We start from the raw sequence: 27,413 nt of genomic DNA on the forward strand, positions 1-27,413 counted from the left end.
TAAGCTTTCTTCTCCTTTCTCTACTTTCCTTTTCAAACTCCCATAACCTGACAATGGGTTGCCTAATGGTGTCTTGTTGGCTTTCTTTTCTCTGTCTTTTTTCTTTTTTTTTTTTTTTTGAGACAGAGTCATGCTCTGTCACCCAGGCTGGAGTGCAATGTGTGGTCTAGGCTCACTAGGGTTAGGGTTAGGGTTTTAGGGAAAGGGCGAAGGGTTAGGGTTTTAGGGTAAGGGGAAGGGTTAGGGTTTTAGGGTCAGGGCCCAGGGTTAGGGTTTTAGGGTCAGGGCCCAGGGTTAGGGTTTTAGGGTCAGGGCCCAGGGTTAGGGTTTTAGGGACAGGGCCCAGCGTTAGGGTTTTAGGGTCAGGGCCCAGGGCCCAGGGTTAGGGTTTTAGGGTCAGTGCCTGGGGCCCAGGGTTAGGGCTTTAGGGCCAGGGCCCGGGGCCAGGGTTAGGGATTTAGGGCCAGGGCCCGGGGCCCACGGTTAGGGCTTTAGGGCCAGGGCACGGGGCCCAGGGTTAGGGCTTTAGGGTCAGGGCCCAGGGCCCAGGGTTAGGGCTTTAGGGACAGGGCCCGGGGCCCAGGGTTAGGGCTTCAGGGACAGGGCCCGGGGCCCAGGGTTAGGGCTTCAGGGCCAGGGCCCGGGGCCCAGGGTTAGGGCTTCAGGGTCAGGGTCCGGGGCCCAGGGCTAGGGCTTCAGGGTCAGGGCCCGAGGCCCAGGGCTAGGGCTTCAGGGTCAGGGCCCGAGGCCCAGGGTTAGGGCTTCAGGGTCAGGGCCCGGGGCCCAGTGTTAGGGCTTCAGGGTCAGAGCCCGGGGCCCAGGGTTAGGGCTTCAGGGTCAGGGCCGGGGCCCAGGGTTTGGGCTTCAGGGTCAGGGCCCGGGGCCCAGGGTTTGGGATTCAGGGTCAGGGCCCGGGGCCCAGGGTTAGGGCTTCAGGGTCAGGGCCCGGGGCCCAGGGTTAGGGCTTCAGGGTCAGGGCCCGGGGCCCAGGGTTAGGGCTTCAGGGTCCGGGCCCGGGGCCCAGGGTTAGGGCTTCAGGGTCAGGACCCGGGGCCAAGGGTTAGGGCTTCAGGGTCAGGGCCCGGGGCCCAGGGTTAGGGCTTCAGGGTCAGGGCCCGGGGCCCAGGGTTAGGGCTTCAGGGTCAGGGACCGGGGCCCAGGGTTAGGGTTTTAGGGTCAGGTCCCGGGGCCCAGGGTTAGGGTTTTAGGGTCAGGGCCCGGGGCCCAGGGTTAGGGTGATTTCCAGGAAGTGACCTCACAACGACTCAAGCTACCACTTACTGTTGATTGTGATGAAATGCCAGCTGAGGCACACGCCTTGGGAGCTAAGTGGTTGCTGCCCTTGACTACTATGAAGACTGGTGTGGGAAGGGTCGCTTTGGATGCACTTGAGCAGGGGTCCCCAACCCCTGAGCCATGGAGCCGTAAGGAGCCACACAGCAGGTGAGTGGTGTCGAGTGAGGGAGTGAGGGAAGCTTCGTCTGTATTTACAGCCACTCCCCTTTGCTCACATTCCCGCCTGAGCTCCACCTTCTCAGATGAGCAGCAGCATTAGATTCTCATAGGAGAACGCACCCTGTTGTGAACCGTGCATGTGAGGGATCTAGGTTGCGCTGTGCTTATGAGAATCTAATGCCTATTGATCTGTCACTTTCTCCCATCACGCTCAGGTGGGACCATCCAGTTTCAGGAAAACAAGCTTAACACGCCCACTGATTCTACATTATGGTGAGTTCTATAATTATTTTATTATATATTCCAGTGTAATAATGGAAATGAAGTGCCTAATCAACGTAAATGTGCTTAAATCTTTTGGCCCAGCTCCTACCTCCCGGCAGCCTCGCCAGGCCCAGAACTCTCTCCAGTCAGCCTCTACAGACCAAGCTCATGACTCACAATGGCCTATTTAGGCCCATACCCTACCTCACGGCAGTCTCCGCAGATGAGCCTACTGCCTCACAACAGCCTCCACAGGCACAGCTCCATCGTTACAATGGCCTCTTTAGACCCAGCTCCTGCCGCCCAGCCTTCTCTCCAGGCCCTGAACTTTCTCCGTAAGTTGAGGTAGCTGGGACTGTAGGTATACATGATGATACTTGGCTAATTTTTAAATTGTTTTGCAGACATGGGGTCTCACTTTGTTGGCCAGGCTGCTGTCAAACTAATGGCCTCAAGTGACCCTTCCACCCCTGCCTCCCATCCTCGAGGTATGTGCCACCACAAGGAGCACTTGTTCAATTTTCTAAAGAAAAAATTTCTAAAGTAAGGCTGTGGGATGATGGCAGGAAGATAAAAGAAAAACAGAAGAATAAGTTAAAATGACTTATTCACACATATTCTTTTGACAGCAAGAAGAACTTTTAGTATATACATTCCTTACAAACAAACAAACGGCAGATAAACAATGTTGTATAGGAACTTCAACACACACTGTACAATATTCCCACTTTGCTGACATAAGTTATGGAAAATTCGTGGTTTCCTTGAGTGTCGCTACTAGTATTTTGCTCCTCTGACGATTTTTATCAACTTCCTCATCTGTTAACTTCTCTCCAAAGTATGTCATGTCACGACATACTGCCGCTGCATGAACACGGCCAGTGTCTTCCTATTAAACATGTAGAATGCTTTCCTAATTTCTCCTTTTACTCTCTGTCTTTGTGTTCTGCATTTTCCTTACTTTTATTGTCAGAAACTCCAGAAAGTCAATCGTACTAATTTATCATGATTTGCTTTATTAACTTATACTATGCTTATATGGAATTTTGCCCAACAGACCTCATTACAATTGGGGCCAGGGCCCAGGGTTAGGGTTGTTTTAGGGTCAGGGCCCAGGGTTAGGGTTGTTTTAGGGTCAGGGCCCAGGGTTAGGGTTGTTTAAGGGTCAGGGCCCAGGGTTAGGGTTGTTTTAGGGTCCGGGACCAAGGTTAGGGTTGTTTTGGGGTGAGGGCCCAGGGTTGGGTTTGTTTTAGGGTCAGGGCCAGGGCCCAGGGTTAGGCTTGTTTTAGGGTCAGGGCCAGGGCCCAGGGTTAGGCTTGTTTTAGGGTCAGGGCCAGGGCCCAGGGTTAGGCTTGTTTTAGGGTCAGGGCCACGGCCTAGGGTTAGGGTTGTTTTAGGGTCAGGGCCAGGGCCCAGGGTTAGGGTTGTTTTAGGGTCAGGGCCAGGGCCCAGGGTTAGGCTTGTTTTAGTGTCAGGGCCAGGGCCCAGGGTTAGGCTTGTTTTAGGGTCAGGGCCACGGCCCAGGGTTAGGGTTGTTTTAGGGTCAGGGCGCAGGGTTAGGGTTGTTTTAGGGTCAGGGCCCAGGGTTAGGTTTGTTTTAGGAGTCAGGGCCAGGGCCCAGGGTTAGCTTTGTTTTAGTGTCACGGCCACGGCCCAGGGTTAGGGTTGTTTTAGGGTCAGGGTCAGGGCCCAGGGTTAGGTTTTTAGGCACTGGTCCAGGGTCCAGGGTTAGGGTTTTAGGCTCAGGGCCAGGGCCCAGGTTTAGGGTTGTTTTAGGGTCGGGGCCCGGGCCCAGGGTTAGGGTTGTTTTAGGTTCATGGCCAGGTCCCAGGATTAGGGTTGTTTTAGGGTCAGGGCCAGGGCCCAGGTTTAGGGTTCTTTTAGGGTCAGGGCCCAGGGTTAGGGTTTTAGGGTCAGGGCCAGGGCCCAGGGTTAGGGTTTTAGGGTCAGGGCCGGGGCCCAGGGTTAGGGTTTTTGGGTCAGGGCCTGGGCCCAGGGTTAGGTTTTTAGGGTCAGGGCCCAGGGTTAGGGTTTTAGGGTCAGGGCCCAGGGTTAGGGTTTTAGGGTCAGGACCCAGGGTTAGGGTTTTAGGGTCAGGGCCCAGGGTTAGGGTGATTTCCAGGAAGTGACCTCACAGTGACTCAAGCTACCACTTACTGTTGATTGTGATGAAATGCCAGCTGAGGCATATGCCTTGGGAGCTAAGTGGTTGCTGCCCTTGACTACTATGAAGACTGGTGTGGGAAGGGTCGCTTTGGATGCACTTGAGCAGCGGTCCCCAACCCCTGAGCCATGGAGCCGTAAGGAGCCACACAGCAGGTGTGTGGTGTCGAGTGAGGGAGTGAGGGAAGCTTCGTCTGTATTTACAGCCACTCCCCTTTGCTCACATTCCCGCCTGAGCTCCACCTTCTCAGATGAGCAGCAGCATTAGATTCTCATAGGAGAACGCACCCTGTTGTGAACCGTGCATGTGAGGGATCTAGGTTGCGCTGTGCTTATGAGAATCTAATGCCTATTGATCTGTCACTTTCTCCCATCACGCTCAGGTGGGACCATCCAGTTTCAGGAAAACAAGCTTAACACGCCCACTGATTCTACATTATGGTGAGTTCTATAATTATTTTATTATATATTCCAGTGTAATAATGGAAATGAAGTGCCTAATCAACGTAAATGTGCTTAAATCTTTTGGCCCAGCTCCTACCTCCCGGCAGCCTCGCCAGGCCCAGAACTCTCTCCAGTCAGCCTCTACAGACCAAGCTCATGACTCACAATGGCCTATTTAGGCCCATACCCTACCTCACGGCAGTCTCCGCAGATGAGCCTACTGCCTCACAACAGCCTCCACAGGCACAGCTCCATCGTTACAATGGCCTCTTTAGACCCAGCTCCTGCCGCCCAGCCTTCTCTCCAGGCCCTGAACTTTCTCCGTAAGTTGAGGTAGCTGGGACTGTAGGTATACATGATGATACTTGGCTAATTTTTAAATTGTTTTGCAGACATGGGGTCTCACTTTGTTGGCCAGGCTGCTGTCAAACTAATGGCCTCAAGTGACCCTTCCACCCCTGCCTCCCATCCTCGAGGTATGTGCCACCACAAGGAGCACTTGTTCAATTTTCTAAAGAAAAAATTTCTAAAGTAAGGCTGTGGGATGATGGCAGGAAGATAAAAGAAAAACAGAAGAATAAGTTAAAATGACTTATTCACACATATTCTTTTGACAGCAAGAAGAACTTTTAGTATATACATTCCTTACAAACAAACAAACGGCAGATAAACAATGTTGTATAGGAACTTCAACACACACTGTACAATATTCCCACTTTGCTGACATAAGTTATGGAAAATTCGTGGTTTCCTTGAGTGTCGCTACTAGTATTTTGCTCCTCTGACGATTTTTATCAACTTCCTCATCTGTTAACTTCTCTCCAAAGTATGTCATGTCACGACATACTGCCGCTGCATGAACACGGCCAGTGTCTTCCTATTAAACATGTAGAATGCTTTCCTAATTTCTCCTTTTACTCTCTGTCTTTGTGTTCTGCATTTTCCTTACTTTTATTGTCAGAAACTCCAGAAAGTCAATCGTACTAATTTATCATGATTTGCTTTATTAACTTATACTATGCTTATATGGAATTTTGCCCAACAGACCTCATTACAATTTGGGCCAGGGCCCAGGGTTAGGGTTGTTTTAATGTCAGGGCCCAGAGTTAGGGTTGTTTTAGGGTCAGGGCCCAGGGTTAGGGTTGTTTTAGGGTCAGGGCCCAGGGTTAGGGTTGTTTAAGGGTCAGGGCCCAGGGTTAGGGTTGTTTTAGGGTCAGGGCCCAGGGTTAGTGTTGTTTTAGGGTCAGGGCCCAGGGTTAGGGTTGTTTTAGGGTCAGGGCCAGGGCTCAGGGTTAGGGTTGTTTTAGGGTCATGTCCAAGGCCCTGGGTTAGGGTTGTTTTAGGTTCAGGGCCAGGGCCCAGGGTTAGGGTTGTTTTTGGGTCAGGGCCAGGGCCCACGGTTATGGTTGTTTTAGGGTCCGGGCCAGGGCCCAGGTTTAGGGTTGTTTTAGGGTCAGGGCCATGGTCCGGGGTTAGGGTTGTTTCAGTGTCAGGGCCAGGGCCCAGGGTTAGGGTTGTTGTAGGGTCAGGGCCAGGGCCCAGGGTTATGGATATTTTAGGGTCAGTGCCGAGGGTTAGGGTTGTTTTAGGGTCAGTGCCCAGGGTTAGGGTTGTTTTAGGGTCATGACCTGGGCCCAGGGTTAGGGTTGTTTTAGGGTCAGGGCCAGGGCCCAGGGTTAGGGTTGTTTTAGGGTCAGGGCCAGGGCCCAGGGTTAGGCTTGTTTTAGGGTCACGGTCAGGTCCCAGGGTTAGGGTTGTTTTAGGGTCAGGGCCAGGGCCCAGGGTTAGGGTTGTTTTAGGGTCAGGGCCAGGGCCCAGGGGTATTCTTGTTTTAGGGTCAGGGCCAGGGCCCATGGTTAGGCTTGTTTTAGTGTCAGGGCCAGGGCCCAGGGTTAGGCTTGTTTTAGGGTCAGGGCCACGGCCCAGGGTTAGGGTTGTTTTAGGGTCAGGGCGCAGGGTTAGGGTTGTTTTAGGGTCAGGGCCCAGGGTTAGGGTTGTTTTAGGAGTCAGGGCCAGGGCCCAGGGTTAGCTTTGTTTTAGTGTCACGGCCACGGCCCAGGGTTAGGGTTGTTTTAGGGTCAGGGTCAGGGCCCAGGGTTAGGTTTTTAGGCACTGGTCCAGGGTCCAGGGTTAGGGTTTTAGGCTCAGGGCCAGGGCCCAGGTTTAGGGTTGTTTTAGGGTCGGGGCCCGGGCCCAGGGTTAGGGTTGTTTTAGGTTCATGGCCAGGTCCCAGGATTAGGGTTGTTTTAGGGTCAGGGCCAGGGCCCAGGTTTAGGGTTCTTTTAGGGTCAGGGCCCAGGGTTAGGGTTTTAGGGTCAGGGCCAGGGCCCAGGGTTAGGGTTTTAGGGTCAGGGCCGGGGCCCAGGGTTAGGGTTTTTGGGTCAGGGCCTGGGCCCAGGGTTAGGTTTTTAGGGTCAGGGCCCAGGGTTAGGGTTTTAGGGTCAGGGCCCAGGGTTAGGGTTTTAGGGTCAGGACCCTGGGTTAGGGTTTTAGGGTCAGGGCCCAGGGTTAGGGTGATTTCCAGGAAGTGACCTCACAGTGACTCAAGCTACCACTTACTGTTGATTGTGATGAAATGCCAGCTGAGGCATATGCCTTGGGAGCTAAGTGGTTGCTGCCCTTGACTACTATGAAGACTGGTGTGGGAAGGGTCGCTTTGGATGCACTTGAGCAGCGGTCCCCAACCCCTGAGCCATGGAGCCGTAAGGAGCCACACAGCAGGTGTGTGGTGTCGAGTGAGGGAGTGAGGGAAGCTTCGTCTGTATTTACAGCCACTCCCCTTTGCTCACATTCCCGCCTGAGCTCCACCTTCTCAGAAGAGCAGCAGCATTAGATTCTCATAGGAGAACGCACCCTGTTGTGAACCGTGCATGTGAGGGATCTAGGTTGCGCTGTGCTTATGAGAATCTAATACCTATTGATCTGTCACTTTCTCCCATCACGCTCAGGTGGGACCATCCAGTTTCAGGAAAACAAGCTTAACACACCCACTGATTCTACATTATGGTGAGTTCTATAATTATTTTATTATATATTCCAGTGTAATAATGGAAATGAAGTGCCTAATCAACGTAAATGTGCTTAAATCTTTTGGCCCAGCTCCTACCTCCCGGCAGCCTCGCCAGGCCCAGAACTCTCTCCAGTCAGCCTCTACAGACCAAGCTCATGACTCACAATGGCCTATTTAGGCCCATACCCTACCTCACGGCAGTCTCCGCAGATGAGCCTACTGCCTCACAACAGCCTCCACAGGCACAGCTCCATCGTTACAATGGCCTCTTTAGACCCAGCTCCTGCCTCCCAGCCTTCTCTCCAGGCCCTGAACTTTCTCCGTAAGTTGAGGTAGCTGGGACTGTAGGTATACATGACGATACTTGGCTAATTTTTAAATTGTTTTGCAGACATGGGGTCTCACTTTGTTGGCCAGGCTGCTGTCAAACTAATGGCCTCAAGTGACCCTTCCACCCCTGCCTCCCATCCTCGAGGTATGTGCCACCACAAGGGGCACTTGTTCAATTTTCTAAAGAAAAAATTTCTAAAGTAAGGCTGTGGGATGATGGCAGGAAGATAAAAGAAAAACAGAAGAATAAGTTAAAATGACTTATTCACACATATTCTTTTGACAGCAAGAAGAACTGTTAGTATATACATTCCTTACAAACAAACAAACGGCAGATAAACAATGTTGTATAGGAACTTCAACACACACTGTACAATATTCCCACTTTGCTGACATAAGTTATGGAAATTTCGTGGTTTCCTTGAGTGTCGCTACCAGTATTTTGCTTCTCTGATGATTTTTATGAACTTCCTCATCTGTTAACTTCTCTCCAAGGTATGTCATGTCACGACATACTGCCGCTGCACGAACACGGCCAGTGTCTTCTTATTAAACATGTAGAATGCTTTCCTAATTTCTGTTTTTACTCTCTGTCTTTGTGTTCTGCATTTTCCTTACTTTTATTGTCAGAAACTCCAGAAAGTCAATCGTACTAATTTATCACGTTTTGCTTTATTAATTTATACTATGCTTATATGGAATTTTGCCCAACAGACCTCATTACAATTTGGGCCAGGGCCCAGGGTTAGGGTTGTTTTAATGTCAGGGCCCAGAGTTAGGGTTGTTTTAGGGTCAGGGCCCAGGGTTAGGGTTGTTTTAGGGTCAGGGCCCAGGGTTAGGGTTGTTTAAGGGTCAGGGCCCAGGGTTAGGGTTGTTTTAGGGTCAGGGCCCAGGGTTAGTGTTGTTTTAGGGTCAGGGCCCAGGGTTAGGGTTGTTTTAGGGTCAGGGCCCAGTGTTAGGGTTGTTTTAGGGTCAGGGCCCAGGGTTCGGGTTGTTTTAGGGTCAAGGCGCAGGGTAGGGTTGTTTTAGGGTCAGGACCCACGATTAGGGTTTTAGGATCAGGGCCAGGGCCCAGGGTTAGGGTTTTAGGGTAAGGGCCAGGTCCCAGGGTTAGGGTTTTAGGCTCAGGGTCAGGGACCATGGTTAGGGTTGTTTCAGGGTCACGGCCCAGGGTTAGGGTTTTTTCAGGGTCAGGGCCCAGGGTTAGGGTTGTTTCAGGGTCAGGGCCCTGGGTTAGGGTTGTTTCAGTGTCAGGGCCCAGAGTTTGGGTTGTTTTAGGGTCAGGGCCCAGGTTAGGGTTGTTTAGGGTCAGGGCCCAATGATAAGGTTGTTTTAGGGTCAGGACCCACGGTTAGGGTTTTAGGATCAGGGCCTGGGCCCAGGGTTAGGATTTTAGGGTAATGGCCAGGGCCCAGGGTTAGGGTTGTTTTAGGTTCAGGGCCAGGGCCTAGGGTTAGGGTTGTTTTAGGGTCAGGGCCAGGGCCCAGGGTTAAGGTTGTTTTAGGGTCAGGGCCAGGGCCCAGGGTTAGGCTTGTTTTAGGGTCAGGGCCAGGGCCCAGGGTTAGGGTTGTTTTAGGGTCAGGGCCAGGGCCCAGGTTTAGGGTTGTATTAGGGTCAGGGCCAGGGCCCAGGGTTAGGGTTGTTTTAGGGCCAGGACCTGGGCCCAGGGTTAGGCTTGTTTTAGTGCTACGGCCCAGGGTTAGGGTTGTTTTAGGGTCAGGGTCAGGGCCCAGGTTTAGGGTTGTTTTAGGTCAGGGCCAGTGCCCAGGAATAGGGTTGTTTTAGGGTCAGGGCCAGGGCCCAGGGTTAGGGTTGTTTTAGGGTCAAGGCCAGGGCCCAGGGTTAGGGTTGTTTTAGGGTCAAGGCCAGGGCCCAGTGTTAGGGTTGTTTTAGGGTCAGGGCCAGGGCCCAGTGTTAGGGTTGTTTTAGGGTCAGGACCTGGGCCCAGGGTTAGGCTTGTTTTAGTGCCAGGGCCCAGGGTTAGGGTTGTTTTAGGGTCAGGGCCAGGGCCCAGGTTTAAGGTTGTTTTAGGGTCAGGGCCAGGGCCCAGGGTTAGGGTTGCTATAGGGTCAGGACCTGGGCCCAGGGTTAGGCTTGTTTCAGTGCCAGGGCCCAGGGTTAGGGTTGTTTTAGGGTCAGGGCCAGGGTCCAGGGTCAGGGTTGTTTTAGGTCAGGGCCGGGGCCCAGGGTTAGGGTTGTTTTAGGTCAGGGCCAGGGTCCAGGTTTAGGGTTGTTTTAGAGTCAGGGCCAGGGCCCGGGGTTAGGGTTGTTTTAGGGTCAGGGCCAGGGCCCAGGGTTAGGGTTGTTTTAGGGTCAGGGCCAGGGCCCAGGGTTAGGGATCTTTTAGGGTCAGGGCCAGGGCCCAGGGTTAGGGTTGTTTTAGGGTCAGGGCCAGGGTCCAGGGTTAGGCTTGCTTTAGGGTCAGGGCCAGGGCCCAGGGTTAGGGTTGTTTTAGGGTCAGGGCCACGGCCCAGGGTTAGGGATGTTTTAGGGTCAAGGACAGGGCCCAGGGTTAGGGTTCTTTTAAGGTCAGGGTCAGGGCCCAGGTTTAGGGTTGTTTTAGGGTCAGGGCCAGGGCACAGGGTTAGGGTTGTTTTAGGGTCAGGGCCAGGGCTCAGGGTTAGGGTTGTTTTAGGGTCATGTCCAAGGGCCAGGATTAGGGTTGTTTTAGGGTCAGGGCCAGGGCCCTGGGTTAGGGTTGTTTTAGGTTCAGGGCCAGGGCCCAGGGTTAGGGTTGTTTTAGGGTCAGGGCCAGGGCCCAGGGTTATGGTTGTTTTAGGATCAGGGCCAGGGCCCAGGTTTAGGGTTGTTTTAGGGTCAGGGCCAGGGTCCAGGGTTAGGGTTGTTTCAGTGTCAGGGCCAGGGCCCAGGGTTAGGGTTGTTTTAGGGTCAGGGCCAGGGCCCAGGTTTAGGGTTGTTTTAGGGTCAGGGCCATGGTCCAGGGTTAGGGTTGTTTCAGTGTCAGGGCCAGGGCACAGGGTTAGGGTTGTTTTAGGGTCAGGGCCAGGGCCCAGGGTTATGGTTATTTTAGGGTCAGTGCCGAGGGTTAGGGTTGTTTTAGGGTCAGTGCCCAGGGTTAGGGTTGTTTCAGGGTCATGATCTGGGCCCAGGGTTAGGCTTGTTTTAGGGTCAGGGCCAGGGCCCAGGGTTAGGGTTGTTTTAGGGTCAGGGCCAGGGCCCAGGGTTAGGCTTGTTTTAGGGTCACGGTCAGGTCCCAGGGTTTGGGTTGTTTTAGGGTCAGGGCCAGGGGCCAGGGTTAGGGTTGTTTTAGGGTCAGGGCCAGGGCCCAGGGGTATTCTTGTTTTAGGGTCAGTTCCAGGGCCCAGGGTTAGGGTTGTTTTAGGGTCAGCGCCAGGGCCCAGCGTTAGGCTTGGTTTAGGGTCAGGTCCAGGGCCCAGGTTTAGGGTTGATTTAGGGTCAGGGCCAGGGCCCAGGTTTAGGGTTGTTTCAGGGTCAGGGCCAGGGCCCAAGTTTAGGGTTGTTTTAGGGTCAAGGCCAGAGCCCAGGGTTAGGGTTGTTTTAGGGTGAGGACCTGGGCCCAGGGTTAGGCTTGTTTCAGTGCCAGGGCCCTGGGTTAGGTTTGTGTTAGGGTCAGGGCCAGGTCCCAGGGTTAGGCTTGTTTTTGGTCAGGGCCAGGGCCCAGGGTTAGGGTTGTTTTAGTGTCAGGGCCAGGGCCCAAGGTTAGGCTTGTTTAAGGGTCAGAGCCAGGGCCCAGGGTTAGGCTTGTTTAAGGGTCAAGGCCAGGGCCCTTGGTTAGGCTTTTTTTATGATCAGGGACAGGGCCCAGGGTTAGGGTTGTTTTAGGGTCAGGGCCAGGGCCCAGGGTTAGGGTTGTTTTAGGGTCAGGGCCAGGGCCCAGGGTTAGGGATGTTTTAGGGTCAAGGACAGGGCCCAGGGTTAGGGTTCTTTTAAGGTCAGGGTCAGGGCCCAGGTTTAGGGTTGTTTTAGGGTCAGGGCCAGGGCACAGGGTTAGGGTTGTTTTAGGGTCAGGGCCAGGGCTCAGGGTTAGGGTTGTTTTAGGGTCATGTCCAAGGGCCAGGATTAGGGTTGTTTTAGGGTCAGGGCCAGGGCCCTGGGTTAGGGTTGTTTTAGGTTCAGGGCCAGGGCCCAGGGTTAGGGTTGTTTTAGGGTCAGGGCCAGGGCCCAGGGTTATGGTTGTTTTAGGGTCAGGGCCAGGGCCCAGGTTTAGGGTTGTTTTAGGGTCAGGGCCAGGGTCCAGGGTTAGGGTTGTTTCAGTGTCAGGGCCAGGGCCCAGGGTTAGGATTGTTTTAGGGTCAGGGCCAGGGCCCAGGGTTATGGTTATTTTAGGGTCAGTGCCCAGGGTTAGGGTTGTTTTAGGGTCAGTGCCCAGGGTTAGGGTTGTTTTAGGGTCATGACCTGGGCCCAGGGTTAGGCTTGTTTTAGGGTCAGGGCCAGGTCCCAGGGTTAGGCTTGTTTTTGGTCAGGGCCAGGGCCCAGTGTTAGGGTTGTTTTAGGTCAGGGCCAGGTCACAGGGTTAGGGTTGTTTTAGGGTGAGGGCCAGGGCCCAGGGTTAGGGTTGTTTTAGGGTCAGGGCCAGGGCCCAAGGTTAGGCTTGTTTAAGGGTCAGGGCCAGGGCCCAGGGTTAGGCTTGTTTTAGGGTCAAGGCCAGGGCCCTTGGTTAGGCTTGTTTTATGATCAGGGACAGGGCCCAGGGTTAGGGTTGTTTTAGGTTCAGGGCCAGGGCCCAGGGTGCAGCTTGTTTTAGGGTCAGGGCCAGGGCCCAGGGTTAGGGTTGTTTAAGGGTAAGGGTCTGGGCCCAGGGTCATGCTTGTTTTAGGATCAGGGACAGGGCCCAGGGTTAGGGTTGTTTTAGGTTCAGGGCCAGGGCCCAGGGTTAGGGTTGTTTTAGGGTCAGGGTCAGGGCCCAGTGTTAGGCTTGTTTAACGGTCAGGGCCAGGGCCCAGGTTTAGGGTTGTTTTAGGGTCAGGGCCAGGGCCCAGGTTTAGGGTTGTTTTAGGGTCAGGGCCAGGGCCCAGGGTTAGGGTTTTTTTAGGGTCAGGGCCAGTGCCTAGGGTTAGGGTTGTTTTAGGGTCAGGGCCAGGGCCCAGGGTTAGGGTTGTTTTAGAGTCAGGGCCAAGGCCCAGGTTTAGGGTTGTTTTAGGGAAAGGGCCAGGGACCAGGGTTAGGCTTGTTTTAGGGTCAGGGCCAGGGCCCAGGGTTAGGCTTATTTTAGGGTCAGGGTCAGGGCCCAAGGTTAGGCTTGTTTTAGGGACGCCCAGGGTTAGGCTTGTTTTAGGGTCAGGGCCAGGGCCCAGGGTTAGGCTTGTTTTAGTGCCAGGGCCCAGGGTTAGGGTTTTTTTAGGGTCGCGGCCCAGGGTTAGGGTTGTTTTAGGATCAGGGCCCAGGGATTGGGTTGGTTTAGGGTCAGGGCCAAGGGTTAGGGTTGTTTTAGGGTCAGGGCCAGGGCCCAGTGTTAGGGTTGTTTTAGGGTGAGGACCTGGGCCCAGGGTTAGGCTTGTTTTAGTGCCAAGGCCCTGGGTTAGGTTTGTTTTAGGGTCAGGGCCTGGTCCCAGGGTTTGGCTTGTTTTTGGTCAGGGCCAGGGCCCAGTGTTAGGGTTGTTTTAGGTCAGGGCCAGGTCACAGGGTTAGGGTTGTTTTAGGGTCAGGGCCAGGGCCCAGGGTTAGGGTTGTTTTAGGGTCAGGGCCAGGGCCCAGGGTTAGGGTTGTTTTAGGGTCAGGGCCAGGGCCCATGGTTAGGGTTGTTTTAGGTTTAAGGCCAGGGCCCAGGGTTAGGGTTGTTTTAGGATCAGGGTCAGGGCCCAGGGTGAGGGTTGTTATAGGGTCAGGGCCAGGGCCCACGGTTAGGATTGTTTTAGGGTCAGGACCTGGGCCCAGGGTTAGGCTTGTTTTAGGGTCAGGGCCAGGGCCCAGGGTTAGGCTTGTTTTAGGGTCAGAGCCAGGGCCCAGTGTTAGGGTTGTTTTAGGGTCAGGGTTAAGGCCAAGTCCCAGGGTTAGGGTTGTTTTAGTGTCAGGGTGAGGGCCTAGGGTTAGGCTTGTTTAAGGGTCAGGGCCAGGGCCCAGGTTTAGGGTTGTTTTAGGGTCAGGGCCAGGGCCCTGGTTTAGGCTTGTTTTAGGGTCAGGGCCAGGGCCCAGGGTTATGGTTGTTTTAGGGTCAGGGCCAGGGCCCAGGGTTAGGCTTGTTTTAGGGTCAGGGCCAAGGCCCAGGGTTAGGGTTGTTCTAGGGTCAAGGCCAGGGCCCTGGTTTAGGGTTGTTTTAGGGTCAGGGCCAGGGTCCAGGTTTAGGGTGGTTTTAGGGTCAGGACCTGGGTCCAGGTTTAGTCTTGTTTTAGTGCCAGGTCCCAGGGTTAGGATTGTTTTAGAGTCAGGGCCAGGGCCCAGGGTTAGGGTTGTTTTAGGTCAGGGCCAGGTCCCAAGGGAAGGGTTGTTTTACGGTCAGGGCCAGGGCCCAGGGTTAGGCTTGTTTTAGGGTCAGCGTCAGGGCCCAGGGTTAGGCTTGTTTTAGGGTCAGGGCCACGGCCCAGGGTTAGGCTTGTTTTAGGGTCAGGGCCAGGGCCCAGGGTTAGGCTTGTTTTAGTGCCAGGGCCCGGGTTAGGGTTTTTTTAGGGTCGCGGCCCAGGGTTTGGCTTGTTTTAGGATCAGGGCCCAGGGATAGGGTTGTTTTAGGGTCAGGGCTCAGGGTTAGGGTTGTTTTATGGTCAGGGCCCAGTGTTAGGTTTGTTTCAGGGTCATGGCCCAGGGTTAGGGTTGTTTTAGGGTGAGGGCCCAGGGTTGGGTTAGTTTTAGGGTCAGGGCCAGGGCCCAGGTTTAGGGTTGTTTTAGGGTCAGGGCCAGGGCACTGGGTTTGGGTTGTTTTAGGGTCAGGGCCAGGGCCCAGGGTGCAGCTTGTTTTAGGTTCAGGGCCAGGGCCCAGGGTTAGGGTTGTTTAAGGGTAAGCGTCAGGGCCCAGGGTCATGCTTGTTTTAGGATCAGGGACAGGGCCCAGGGTTAGGGTTGTTTTAGGTTCAGGGCCAGGGCCCAGGGTTAGGGTTGTTTTAGGGTCAGGGTCAGGGCCCAGTGTTAGGCTTGTTTTACGGTCAGGGCCAGGGCCCAGGTTTAGGGTTGTTTTAGGGTCAGGGCCAGGGCCCAGGGTTAGGCTTGTTTCAGGGTCAGGGCCAGGGCCCAGGGTTAGGCTTGTTTCAGGGTCAGTGCCAGTGCCTAGGGTTAGGCTTGTTTTAGGGTCAGGGCCAGGGTCCAGGGTTAGGGTTGTTTTAGGGTCAGGGCCAGGGCCCAGGGCTACGGTTGTTTTAGGGTCAGGGCCAGGGCCCAGGGTTAGGCTTGTTTTAGGGTCAGGTCCAGGGCCCAGGTTTAGGGTTGATTTAGGGTCAGGGCCAGGGCCCAGGTTTAGGGTTGTTTCAGGGTCAGGGCCAGGGCCCATGGTTAGGGTTGTTTTAGGGTCAAGGCCAGAGCCCAGGGTTAGGGTTGTTTTAGGGTGAGGACCTGGGCCCAGGGTTAGGCTTGTTTCAGTGCCAGGGCCCTGGGTTAGGTTTGTTTTAGGGTCAGGGCCAGGTCCCAGGGTTAGGGTTGTTTTAGGGTCAGGGCCAGGGCCCAGTGTTAGGGTTGTTTTAGGTCAGGGCCAGGTCACAGGGTTACGGTTGTTTTAGGGTGAGGGCCAGGGCCCAGGGTTAGGGTTGTTTTAGGGTCAGGGCCAGGGCCCAAAGTTAGGCTTGTTTAAGGGTCAGGGCCAGGGCCCAGGGTTAGGCTTGTTTTAGGGTCAAGTCCAGGGCCCTTGGTTAGGCTTGTTTTATGATCAGGGACAGGGCCCAGGGTTAGGGATGTTTTAGGGTCAAGGACAGGGCCCAGGGTTAGGGTTCTTTGAAGGTCAGGGTCAGGGCCCAGGTTAAGGGTTGTTTTAGGGTCAGGGCCAGGGCACAGGGTTAGGGTTGTTTTAGGGTCAGGGCCAGGGCTCAGGGTTAGGGTTGTTTTAGGGTCATGTCCAAGGGCCAGGGTTAGGGTGGTTTTAGGGTCAGGGCCAGGGCCCTGGGTTAGGGTTGTTTTAGGTTCAGGGCCAGGGCCCAGGGTTAGGGTTGTTTTAGGGTCAGGGCCAGGGCCCAGGGTTATGGTTGTTTTAGGGTCAGGGCCAGGGCCCAGGTTTAGGGTTGTTTTAGGTTCAGGGCCAGGGTCCAGGGTTAGGGTTGTTTCAGTGTCAGGGCCAGGGCCCAGGGTTAGGGTTGTTTTAGGGTCAGGGCCAGGGCCCAGGGTTATGGTTATTTTAGGGTCAGTGCCGAGGGTTAGGGTTGTTTTAGGGTCAGTGCCCAGGGTTAGGGTTGTTTTAGGGTCATGACCTGGGCCCAGGGTTAGGCTTGTTTTAGGGTCAGGGCCAGGGCCCAGGGTTAGGCTTGTTTTAGGGTCAGGGCCAGGGCCCAGGGTTAGGCTTGTTTTAGGGTCACGGTCAGGTCCCAGGGTTAGGGTTGTTTTAGGGTCAGGGCCAGGGCCCAGGGTTAGGGTTGTTTTAGGGTCAGGGCCATGGCCCAGGGATATTCTTGTTTTACGCTCAGTTCCAGGGCCCAGGGTTAGGCTTGTTTTAGAGTCAGGGCCAGGGCCCAGGGTTAGGGTTGTTTTAGTGCCAGGGCCCAGGGTTAGGATTGTTTTAGGGTCAGGGCCAGGTTCCAGGGTTGGGCTTGTTTTAGTGTCAGGGCCATGGCCCAGTGTAAGGGTTGTTTTAGGGTCAGGGCCAGGGCCCAGGGTTAGGGTTGTTTTAGGGTCAGGGCCAGGGCCCAGGGTTAGGCTTGTTTTAGGGTCAGGGTCGGGGCCCAGGGTTAGGGTTGTTTTAGGGTCAGGGCGAGGTCCCAGTGTTAGAGTTGTTTTAGGGTGAGGACCTGGGCCCACGGTTAGGCTTGTTTTAATGCCAGGGCCCTGGGTTAGGTTTGTTCTAGGGTCAGGGCCAGGTCCCAGGGTTAGGCTTGTTTTTGGTCAGGGCCAGGGCCCAGTGTTAGGATTGTTTTAGGTCAGGGCCAGGTCACATGGTTAGGGTTGTTTTAGGGTCAGGGCCAGGGCCCAGGTTTAGGGTTGTTTTAGGGTCAGGGCCAGGGCCCAGGGTTAGGCTTGTTTTAGGGTCACGGTCAGGTCCCAGGGTTTGGGTTGTTTTAGGGTCAGGGCCAGGGCCCAGGGTTAGGGTTGTTTTAGGGTCAGGGCCAGGGCCCAGGGGTATTCTTGTTTTAGGGTCAGTTCCAGGGCCCAGGGTTAGGGTTGTTTTAGGGTCAGCGCCAGGGCCCAGCGTTAGGCTTGGTTTAGGGTCAGGTCCAGGGCCCAGGTTTAGGGTTGATTTAGGGTCAGGGCCAGGGCCCAGGTTTAGGGTTGTTTCAGGGTCAGGGCCAGGGCCCAAGGTTAGGGTTGTTTTAGGGTCAAGGCCAGAGCCCAGGGTTACGGTTGTTTTAGGGTGAGGACCTGGGCCCAGGGTTAGGCTTGTTTCAGTGCCAGGGCCCTGGGTTAGGTTTGTTTTAGGGTCAGGGCCAGGTCCCAGGGTTAGGCTTGTTTTTGGTCAGGGCCAGGGTCCAGTGTTAGGGTTGTTTTAGGTCAGGGCCAGGTCACAGGGTTAGGGTTGTTTTAGGGTGAGGGCCAGGGCCCAGGGTTAGGGTTGTTTTAGTGTCAGGGCCATGGCCCAAGGTTAGGCTTGTTTAAGGGTCAGAGCCAGGGCCTAGGGTTAGGCTTGTTTTAGGGTCAGGGCCAGGGCCCAGGGTTAGGCTTGTTTTAGGGTCAGAGCCAGGGCCCAGTGTTAGGGTTGTTTTAGGGTCAGGGTTAAGGCCAGGTCCCAGGGTTAGGGTTGTTTTAGTGTCAGGGTGAGGGCCTAGGGTTAGGCTTGTTTAAGGGTCAGGGCCAGGGCCCAGGTTTAGGGTTGTTTTAGGGTCAGGGCCAGGGCCCTGGTTTAGGCTTGTTTTAGGGTCAGGGCCAGGGCCCAGGGTTATGGTTGTTTTAGGGTCAGGGCCAGGGCCCAGGGTTAGGCTTGTTTTAGGGTCAGGGCCAAGGCCCAGGGTTAGGGTTGTTTTAGGGTCAAGGCCAGGGCCCTGGTTTAGGGTTGTTTTAGGGTCAGGGCCAGGGTCCAGGTTTAGGGTGGTTTTAGGGTCAGGACCTGGGCCCAGGTTTAGTCTTGTTTTAGTGCCAGGTCCCAGGGTTAGGATTGTTTTAGAGTCAGGGCCAGGGCCCAGGGTTAGGGTTGTTTTAGGTCAGGGCCAGGTCCCAAGGGAAGGGTTGTTTTACGGTCAGGGCCAGGGCCCAGGGTTAGGGTTTTTTTAGGGTCAGGGCCAGGGCCCAGGGTTAGGCTTGTTTTAGGGACAGCGCCAGGGCCCAGGGTTAGGCTTGTTTTAGGATCAGGGCCAGGGCCCAGGGTTAGGCTTGTTTTAGGGTCAGGGACAGGGCCCAGGGTTAGGGTTGTTTTAGGGTCAGGGCCAGGGCCCAGGGCTACGGTTGTTTTAGGGTCAGGGCCAGGGCCCAGGGTTAGGCTTGTTTTAGGGTCAGCGTCAGGGCCCAGGGTTAGGCTTGATTTAGGGTCAGGGCCACGGCCCAGGGTTAGGCTTGTTTTAGGGTCAGGGCCAGGGCCCAGGGTTAGGCTTGTTTTAGTGCCAGGGCCCGGGTTAGGGTTTTTTTAGGGTCGCGGCCCAGGGTTAGGCTTGTTTTAGGATCAGGGCCCAGGGATAGTGTTGTTTTAGGGTCAGGGCTCAGGGATAGGGTTGTTTTATGGTCAGGGCCCAGTGTTAGGTTTGTTTCAGGGTCATGGCCCAGGGTTAGGGTTGTTTTAGGGTGAGGGCCCAGGGTTGGGTTAGTTTTAGGGTCAGGGCCAGGGCCCAGGTTTAGGGTTGTTTTAGGGTCAGGGCCAGGGCACTGGGTTTGGGTTGTTTTAGGGTCAGGGCCAGGGCCCAGGGTGCAGCTTGTTTTAGGTTCAGGGCCAGGGCCCAGGGTTAGGGTTGTTTAAGGGTAAGCGTCAGGGCCCAGGGTCATGCTTGTTTTAGGATCAGGGACAGGGCCCAGGGTTAGGGTTGTTTTAGGTTCAGGGCCAGGGCCCAGGGTTAGGGTTGTTTTAGGGTCAGGGTCAGGGCCCAGTGTTAGGCTTGTTTTACGGTCAGGGCCAGGGCCCAGGTTTAGGGTTGTTTTAGGGTCAGGGCCAGGGCCCAGGGTTAGGCTTGTTTCAGGGTCAGGGCCAGGGCCCAGGGTTAGGCTTGTTTCAGGGTCAGTGCCAGTGCCTAGGGTTAGGCTTGTTTTAGGGTCAGGGCCAGGGGCCAGGGTTAGGGTTGTTTTAGGGTCAGGGCCAGGGCCCAGGGCTACGGTTGTTTTAGGGTCAGGGCCAGGGCCCAGGGTTAGGCTTGTTTTAGGGTCAGGTCCAGGGCCCAGGTTTAGGGTTGATTTAGGGTCAGGGCCAGGGCCCAGGTTTAGGGTTGTTTCAGGGTCAGGGCCAGGGCCCAGGGTTAGGGATCTTTTAGGGTCAGGGCCAGGGCCCAGTGTTAGGGTTGTTTTAGGGTCAGGGCCAGGGTCCAGGGTTGGGCTTGTTTTAGGGTCAGGGCCAGGGCCCAGGGTTAGGGTTGTTTTAGGGTCAGGGCCAGGGCCCAGGGTTAGGGTTGTTTTTGGGTCAGGGCCAGGGCCCACGGTTATGGTTGTTTTAGGGTCCGGGCCAGGGCCCAGGTTTAGGGTTGTTTTAGGGTCAGGGCCATGGTCCAGGGTTAGGGTTGTTTCAGTGTCAGGGCCAGGGCACAGGGTTAGGGTTGTTGTAGGGTCAGGGCCAGGGCCCAGGGTTATGGTTATTTTAGGGTCAGTGCCGAGGGTTAGGGTTGTTTTAGGGTCAGTGCCCAGGGTTAGGGTTGTTTTAGGGTCATGACCTGGGCCCAGGGTTAGGCTTGTTTTAGGGTCAGGGCCAGGGCCCAGGGTTAGGGTTGTTTTAGGGTCAGGGCCAGGGCCCAGGGTTAGGCTTGTTTTAGGGTCACGGTCAGGTCCCAGGGTTTGGGTTGTTTTAGGGTCAGGGCCAGGGCCCAGGGTTAGGGTTGTTTTAGGGTCAGGGCCAGGGCCCAGGGGTATTCTTGTTTTAGGGTCAGTTCCAGGGCCCAGGGTTAGGGTTGTTTTAGGGTCAGCGCCAGGGCCCAGCGTTAGGCTTGGTTTAGGGTCAGGTCCAGGGCCCAGGTTTAGGGTTGATTTAGGGTCAGGGCCAGGGCCCAGGTTTAGGGTTGTTTCAGGGTCAGGGCCAGGGCCCAAGGTTAGGGTTGTTTTAGGGTCAAGGCCAGAGCCCAGGGTTACGGTTGTTTTAGGGTGAGGACCTGGGCCCAGGGTTAGGCTTGTTTCAGTGCCAGGGCCCTGGGTTAGGTTTGTTTTAGGGTCAGGGCCAGGTCCCAGGGTTAGGCTTGTTTTTGGTCAGGGCCAGGGTCCAGTGTTAGGGTTGTTTTAGGTCAGGGCCAGGTCACAGGGTTAGGGTTGTTTTAGGGTGAGGGCCAGGGCCCAGGGTTAGGGTTGTTTTAGTGTCAGGGCCATGGCCCAAGGTTAGGCTTGTTTAAGGGTCAGAGCCAGGGCCTAGGGTTAGGCTTGTTTTAGGGTCAGGGCCAGGGCCCAGGGTTAGGCTTGTTTTAGGGTCAGAGCCAGGGCCCAGTGTTAGGGTTGTTTTAGGGTCAGGGTTAAGGCCAGGTCCCAGGGTTAGGGTTGTTTTAGTGTCAGGGTGAGGGCCTAGGGTTAGGCTTGTTTAAGGGTCAGGGCCAGGGCCCAGGTTTAGGGTTGTTTTAGGGTCAGGGCCAGGGCCCTGGTTTAGGCTTGTTTTAGGGTCAGGGCCAGGGCCCAGGGTTATGGTTGTTTTAGGGTCAGGGCCAGGGCCCAGGGTTAGGCTTGTTTTAGGGTCAGGGCCAAGGCCCAGGGTTAGGGTTGTTTTAGGGTCAAGGCCAGGGCCCTGGTTTAGGGTTGTTTTAGGGTCAGGGCCAGGGTCCAGGTTTAGGGTGGTTTTAGGGTCAGGACCTGGGCCCAGGTTTAGTCTTGTTTTAGTGCCAGGTCCCAGGGTTAGGATTGTTTTAGAGTCAGGGCCAGGGCCCAGGGTTAGGGTTGTTTTAGGTCAGGGCCAGGTCCCAAGGGAAGGGTTGTTTTACGGTCAGGGCCAGGGCCCAGGGTTAGGGTTGTTTTAGTGTCAGGGTGAGGGCCTAGGGTTAGGCTTGTTTAAGGGTCAGGGCCAGGGCCCAGGTTTAGGGTTGTTTTAGGGTCAGGGCCAGGTCCCTGGTTTAGGCTTGTTTTAGGGTCAGGGCCAGGGCCCAGGGTTATGGTTGTTTTAGGGTCAGGGCCAGGGCCCAGGGTTAGGGTTTTTTTAGGGTCAGGGCCAGGGCCCAGGGTTAGGCTTGTTTTAGGGACAGCGCCAGGGCCCTGGTTTAGGGTTGTTTTAGGATCAGGGCCAGGGCCCAGGGTTAGGCTTGTTTTAGGGTCAGGGACAGGGCCCAGGGTTAGGGTTGTTTTAGGGTCAGGGCCAGGGCCCAGGGCTACGGTTGTTTTAGGGTCAGGGCCAGGGCCCAGGGTTAGGCTTGTTTTAGGGTCAGCGTCAGGGCCCAGGGTTAGGCTTGTTTTAGGGTCAGGGCCACGGCCCAGGGTTAGGCTTGTTTTAGGGTCAGGGCCAGGGCCCAGGGTTAGGCTTGTTTTAGTGCCAGGGCCCGGGTTAGGGTTTTTTTAGGGTCGCGGCCCAGGGTTAGGCTTGTTTTAGGATCAGGGCCCAGGGATAGTGTTGTTTTAGGGTCAGGGCTCAGGGATAGGGTTGTTTTATGGTCAGGGCCCAGTGTTAGGTTTGTTTCAGGGTCATGGCCCAGGGTTAGGGTTGTTTTAGGGTGAGGGCCCAGGGTTGGGTTAGTTTTAGGGTCAGGGCCAGGGCCCAGGTTTAGGGTTGTTTTAGGGTCAGGGCCAGGGCCCTGGGTTTGGGTTGTTTTAGGGTCAGGGCCAGGGCCCAGGGTGCAGCTTGTTTTAGGTTCAGGGCCAGGGCCCAGGGTTAGGGTTGTTTAAGGGTAAGCGTCAGGGCCCAGGGTCATGCTTGTTTTAGGATCAGGGACAGGGCCCAGGGTTAGGGTTGTTTTAGGTTCAGGGCCAGGGCCCAGGGTTAGGGTTGTTTTAGGGTCAGGGTCAGGGCCCAGTGTTAGGCTTGTTTTACGGTCAGGGCCAGGGCCCAGGTTTAGGGTTGTTTTAGGGTCAGTGCCAGGGCCCAGGGTTAGGCTTGTTTCAGGGTCAGGGCCAGGGCCCAGGGTTAGGCTTGTTTCAGGGTCAGTGCCAGTGCCTAGGGTTAGGCTTGTTTTAGGGTCAGGGCCAGGGGCCAGGGTTAGGGTTGTTTTAGGGTCAGGGCCAGGGCCCAGGGCTACGGTTGTTTTAGGGTCAGGGCCAGGGCCCAGGGTTAGGCTTGTTTTAGGGTCAGGTCCAGGGCCCAGGTTTAGGGTTGATTTAGGGTCAGGGCCAGGGCCCAGGTTTAGGGTTGTTTCAGGGTCAGGGCCAGGGCCCATGGTTAGGGTTGTTTTAGGGTCAAGGCCAGAGCCCAGGGTTAGGGTTGTTTTAGGGTGAGGACCTGGGCCCAGGGTTAGGCTTGTTTCAGTGCCAGGGCCCTGGGTTAGGTTTGTTTTAGGGTCACGGTCAGGTCCCAGGGTTAGGGTTGTTTTAGGGTCAGGGCCAGGGCCCAGGGTTAGGGTTGTTTTAGGGTCAGGGCCATGGCCCAGGGATATTCTTGTTTTAGGGTCAGTTCCAGGGCCCAGGGTTAGGCTTGTTTTAGAGTCAGGGCCAGGGCCCAGGGTTAGGGTTGTTTTAGTGCCAGGGCCCAGGGTTAGGGTTGTTTTAGGGTCAGGGCCAGGTTCCAGGGTCAGGGTTGTTTTAGGTCAGGGCCAGGGCCCAGCATTAGGGTTGTTTTAGGTCAGGTCCAGGTTTAGGGTTGTTTTTGAGTCACGGCCAGGGCCCGGGGTTAGGGTTGTTTTAGGGTCAGGGCCAGGGCCCAGGGATAGGGTTGTTTTAGGGTCAGGGCCAGGGCCCAGGGTTAGGGTTGCTTTAGGGTCAGGGCCAGGGCCCAGGGTTAGGGATCTTTTAGGGTCAGGGCCAGGGCCCAGGGTTAGGGTTGCTTTAGGGTCAGGGCCAGGGTCCAGGGTTGGGCTTGTTTTAGTGTCAGGGCCATGGCCCAGGGTAAGGGTTGTTTTAGGGTCAGGGCCAGGGCCCAGGGTTAGGGTTGTTTTAGGGTCAGGGCCAGGGCCCAGGGTTAGGCTTGTTTTAGGGTCAGGGCCAGGGCCCAGGGTTAGGGTTGTTTTAGGGTCAGGGCGAGGTCCCAGTGTTAGAGTTGTTTTAGGGTGAGGACCTGGGCCCACGGTTAGGCTTGTTTTAATGCCAGGGCCCTGGGTTAGGTTTGTTCTAGGGTCAGGGCCAGGTCCCAGGGTTAGGCTTGTTTTTGGTCAGGGCCAGGGCCCAGTGTTAGGATTGTTTTAGGTCAGGGCCAGGTCACATGGTTAGGGTTGTTTTAGGGTCAGGGCCAGGGCCCAGGTTTAGGGTTGTTTTAGGGTCAGGGCCAGGGCCCAGGGTTAGGGATCTTTTAGGGTCAGGGCCAGGGCCCAGGGTTAGGGTTGTTTTAGGGTCAGGGCCAGGGTCCAGGGTTGGGCTTGTTTTAGGGTCAGGGCCAGGGCCCAGGGTTAGGGTTGTTTTAGGGTCAGGGCCAGGGCCCAGGGTTAGGGTTGTTTTTGGGTCAGGGCCAGGGCCCACGGTTATGGTTGTTTTAGGGTCCGGGCCAGGGCCCAGGTTTAGGGTTGTTTTAGGGTCAGGGCCATGGTCCAGGGTTAGGGTTGTTTCAGTGTCAGGGCCAGGGCACAGGGTTAGGGTTGTTGTAGGGTCAGGGCCAGGGCCCAGGGTTATGGTTATTTTAGGGTCAGTGCCGAGGGTTAGGGTTGTTTTAGGGTCAGTGCCCAGGGTTAGGGTTGTTTTAGGGTCATGACCTGGGCCCAGGGTTAGGCTTGTTTTAGGGTCAGGGCCAGGGCCCAGGGTTAGGGTTGTTTTAGGGTCAGGGCCAGGGCCCAGGGTTAGGCTTGTTTTAGGGTCACGGTCAGGTCCCAGGGTTTGGGTTGTTTTAGGGTCAGGGCCAGGGCCCAGGGTTAGGGTTGTTTTAGGGTCAGGGCCAGGGCCCAGGGGTATTCTTGTTTTAGGGTCAGTTCCAGGGCCCAGGGTTAGGGTTGTTTTAGGGTCAGCGCCAGGGCCCAGCGTTAGGCTTGGTTTAGGGTCAGGTCCAGGGCCCAGGTTTAGGGTTGATTTAGGGTCAGGGCCAGGGCCCAGGTTTAGGGTTGTTTCAGGGTCAGGGCCAGGGCCCAAGGTTAGGGTTGTTTTAGGGTCAAGGCCAGAGCCCAGGGTTACGGTTGTTTTAGGGTGAGGACCTGGGCCCAGGGTTAGGCTTGTTTCAGTGCCAGGGCCCTGGGTTAGGTTTGTTTTAGGGTCAGGGCCAGGTCCCAGGGTTAGGCTTGTTTTTGGTCAGGGCCAGGGTCCAGTGTTAGGGTTGTTTTAGGTCAGGGCCAGGTCACAGGGTTAGGGTTGTTTTAGGGTGAGGGCCAGGGCCCAGGGTTAGGGTTGTTTTAGTGTCAGGGCCATGGCCCAAGGTTAGGCTTGTTTAAGGGTCAGAGCCAGGGCCTAGGGTTAGGCTTGTTTTAGGGTCAGGGCCAGGGCCCAGGGTTAGGCTTGTTTTAGGGTCAGAGCCAGGGCCCAGTGTTAGGGTTGTTTTAGGGTCAGGGTTAAGGCCAGGTCCCAGGGTTAGGGTTGTTTTAGTGTCAGGGTGAGGGCCTAGGGTTAGGCTTCTTTAAGGGTCAGGGCCAGGGCCCAGGTTTAGGGTTGTTTTAGGGTCAGGGCCAGGGCCCTGGTTTAGGCTTGTTTTAGGGTCAGGGCCTGGGCCCAGGGTTATGGTTGTTTTAGGGTCAGGGCCAGGGCCCAGGGTTAGGCTTGTTTTAGGGTCAGGGCCAAGGCCCAGGGTTAGGGTTGTTTTAGGGTCAAGGCCAGGGCCCTGGTTTAGGGTTGTTTTAGGGTCAGGGCCAGGGTCCAGGTTTAGGGTGGTTTTAGGGTCAGGACCTGGGCCCAGGTTTAGTCTTGTTTTAGTGCCAGGTCCCAGGGTTAGGATTGTTTTAGAGTCAGGGCCAGGGCCCAGGGTTAGGGTTGTTTTAGGTCAGGGCCAGGTCCCAAGGGAAGGGTTGTTTTACGGTCAGGGCCAGGGCCCAGGGTTAGGGTTGTTTTAGTGTCAGGGTGAGGGCCTAGGGTTAGGCTTGTTTAAGGGTCAGGGCCAGGGCCCAGGTTTAGGGTTGTTTTAGGGTCAGGGCCAGGGCCCTGGTTTAGGCTTGTTTTAGGGTCAGGGCCAGGGCCCAGGGTTATGGTTGTTTTAGGGTCAGGGCCAGGGCCCAGGGTTAGGCTTGTTTTAGGGTCAGGGCCAAGGCCCAGGGTTAGGGTTGTTTTAGGGTCAAGGCCAGGGCCCTGGTTTAGGGTTGTTTTAGGGTCAGGGCCAGGGTCCAGGTTTAGGGTGGTTTTAGGGTCAGGACCTGGGCCCAGGTTTAGTCTTGTTTTAGTGCCAGGTCCCAGGGTTAGGATTGTTTTAGAGTCAGGGCCAGGGCCCAGGGTTAGGGTTGTTTTAGGTCAGGGCCAGGTCCCAAGGGAAGGGTTGTTTTACGGTCAGGGCCAGGGCCCAGGGTTAGGGTTTTTTTAGGGTCAGGGCCAGGGCCCAGGGTTAGGCTTGTTTTAGGGACAGCGCCAGGGCCCAGGGTTAGGCTTGTTTTAGGATCAGGGCCAGGGCCCAGGGTTAGGCTTGTTTTAGGGTCAGGGACAGGGCCCAGGGTTAGGGTTGTTTCAGTGTCAGGGCCAGGGCACAGGGTTAGGGTTGTTGTAGGGTCAGGGCCAGGGCCCAGGGTTATGGTTATTTTAGGGTCAGTGCCGAGGGTTAGGGTTGTTTTAGGGTCAGTGCCCAGGGTTAGGGTTGTTTTAGGGTCATGACCTGGGCCCAGGGTTAGGCTTGTTTTAGGGTCAGGGCCAGGGCCCAGGGTTAGGGTTGTTTTAGGGTCAGGGCCAGGGCCCAGGGTTAGGCTTGTTTTAGGGTCACGGTCAGGTCCCAGGGTTTGGGTTGTTTTAGGGTCAGGGCCAGGGCCCAGGGTTAGGGTTGTTTTAGGGTCAGGGCCAGGGCCCAGGGGTATTCTTGTTTTAGGGTCAGTTCCAGGGCCCAGGGTTAGGGTTGTTTTAGGGTCAGCGCCAGGGCCCAGCGTTAGGCTTGGTTTAGGGTCAGGTCCAGGGCCCAGGTTTAGGGTTGATTTAGGGTCAGGGCCAGGGCCCAGGTTTAGGGTTGTTTCAGGGTCAGGGCCAGGGCCCAAGGTTAGGGTTGTTTTAGGGTCAAGGCCAGAGCCCAGGGTTACGGTTGTTTTAGGGTGAGGACCTGGGCCCAGGGTTAGGCTTGTTTCAGTGCCAGGGCCCTGGGTTAGGTTTGTTTTAGGGTCAGGGCCAGGTCCCAGGGTTAGGCTTGTTTTTGGTCAGGGCCAGGGTCCAGTGTTAGGGTTGTTTTAGGTCAGGGCCAGGTCACAGGGTTAGGGTTGTTTTAGGGTGAGGGCCAGGGCCCAGGGTTAGGGTTGTTTTAGTGTCAGGGCCATGGCCCAAGGTTAGGCTTGTTTAAGGGTCAGAGCCAGGGCCTAGGGTTAGGCTTGTTTTAGGGTCAGGGCCAGGGCCCAGGGTTAGGCTTGTTTTAGGGTCAGAGCCAGGGCCCAGTGTTAGGGTTGTTTTAGGGTCAGGGTTAAGGCCAGGTCCCAGGGTTAGGGTTGTTTTAGTGTCAGGGTGAGGGCCTAGGGTTAGGCTTGTTTAAGGGTCAGGGCCAGGGCCCAGGTTTAGGGTTGTTTTAGGGTCAGGGCCAGGGCCCTGGTTTAGGCTTGTTTTAGGGTCAGGGCCAGGGCCCAGGGTTATGGTTGTTTTAGGGTCAGGGCCAGGGCCCAGGGTTAGGCTTGTTTTAGGGTCAGGGCCAAGGCCCAGGGTTAGGGTTGTTTTAGGGTCAAGGCCAGGGCCCTGGTTTAGGGTTGTTTTAGGGTCAGGGCCAGGGTCCAGGTTTAGGGTGGTTTTAGGGTCAGGACCTGGGCCCAGGTTTAGTCTTGTTTTAGTGCCAGGTCCCAGGGTTAGGATTGTTTTAGAGTCAGGGCCAGGGCCCAGGGTTAGGGTTGTTTTAGGTCAGGGCCAGGTCCCAAGGGAAGGGTTGTTTTACGGTCAGGGCCAGGGCCCAGGGTTAGGGTTGTTTTAGTGTCAGGGTGAGGGCCTAGGGTTAGGCTTGTTTAAGGGTCAGGGCCAGGGCCCAGGTTTAGGGTTGTTTTAGGGTCAGGGCCAGGGCCCTGGTTTAGGCTTGTTTTAGGGTCAGGGCCAGGGCCCAGGGTTATGGTTGTTTTAGGGTCAGGGCCAGGGCCCAGGGTTAGGGTTTTTTTAGGGTCAGGGCCAGGGCCCAGGGTTAGGCTTGTTTTAGGGACAGCGCCAGGGCCCTGGTTTAGGGTTGTTTTAGGGTCAGGGCCAGGGTCCAGGTTTAGGGTGGTTTTAGGGTCAGGACCTGGGCCCAGGTTTAGTCTTGTTTTAGTGCCAGGTCCCAGGGTTAGGATTGTTTTAGAGTCAGGGCCAGGGCCCAGGGTTAGGGTTGTTTTAGGTCAGGGCCAGGTCCCAAGGGAAGGGTTGTTTTACGGTCAGGGCCAGGGCCCAGGGTTAGGGTTTTTTTAGGGTCAGGGCCAGGGCCCAGGGTTAGGCTTGTTTTAGGGACAGCGCCAGGGCCCAGGGTTAGGCTTGTTTTAGGATC

General features: G+C 55.8%; 1 long non-coding RNA gene across 1 annotated transcript in view; it reads left to right on the forward strand.

Moving 5' to 3' along the window:
- Positions 1–7,430: 7,430 nt before the first annotated feature.
- Positions 7,431–27,413, forward strand: part of LOC134759309 (uncharacterized) — a 51,041-nt gene continuing 31,058 nt past the window's right edge. The window contains exon 1 of the long non-coding RNA XR_010135418.1: positions 7,431–7,658. This is a non-coding gene — a long non-coding RNA (uncharacterized lncRNA). The remainder of the gene's footprint in view (positions 7,659–27,413) is intronic.

Source organism: Gorilla gorilla, chromosome 9 (assembly GCF_029281585.2).
Source record: "Gorilla gorilla gorilla isolate KB3781 chromosome 9, NHGRI_mGorGor1-v2.1_pri, whole genome shotgun sequence".
In the NCBI taxonomy this organism is placed as follows: Eukaryota; Metazoa; Chordata; class Mammalia; order Primates; family Hominidae; genus Gorilla; species Gorilla gorilla.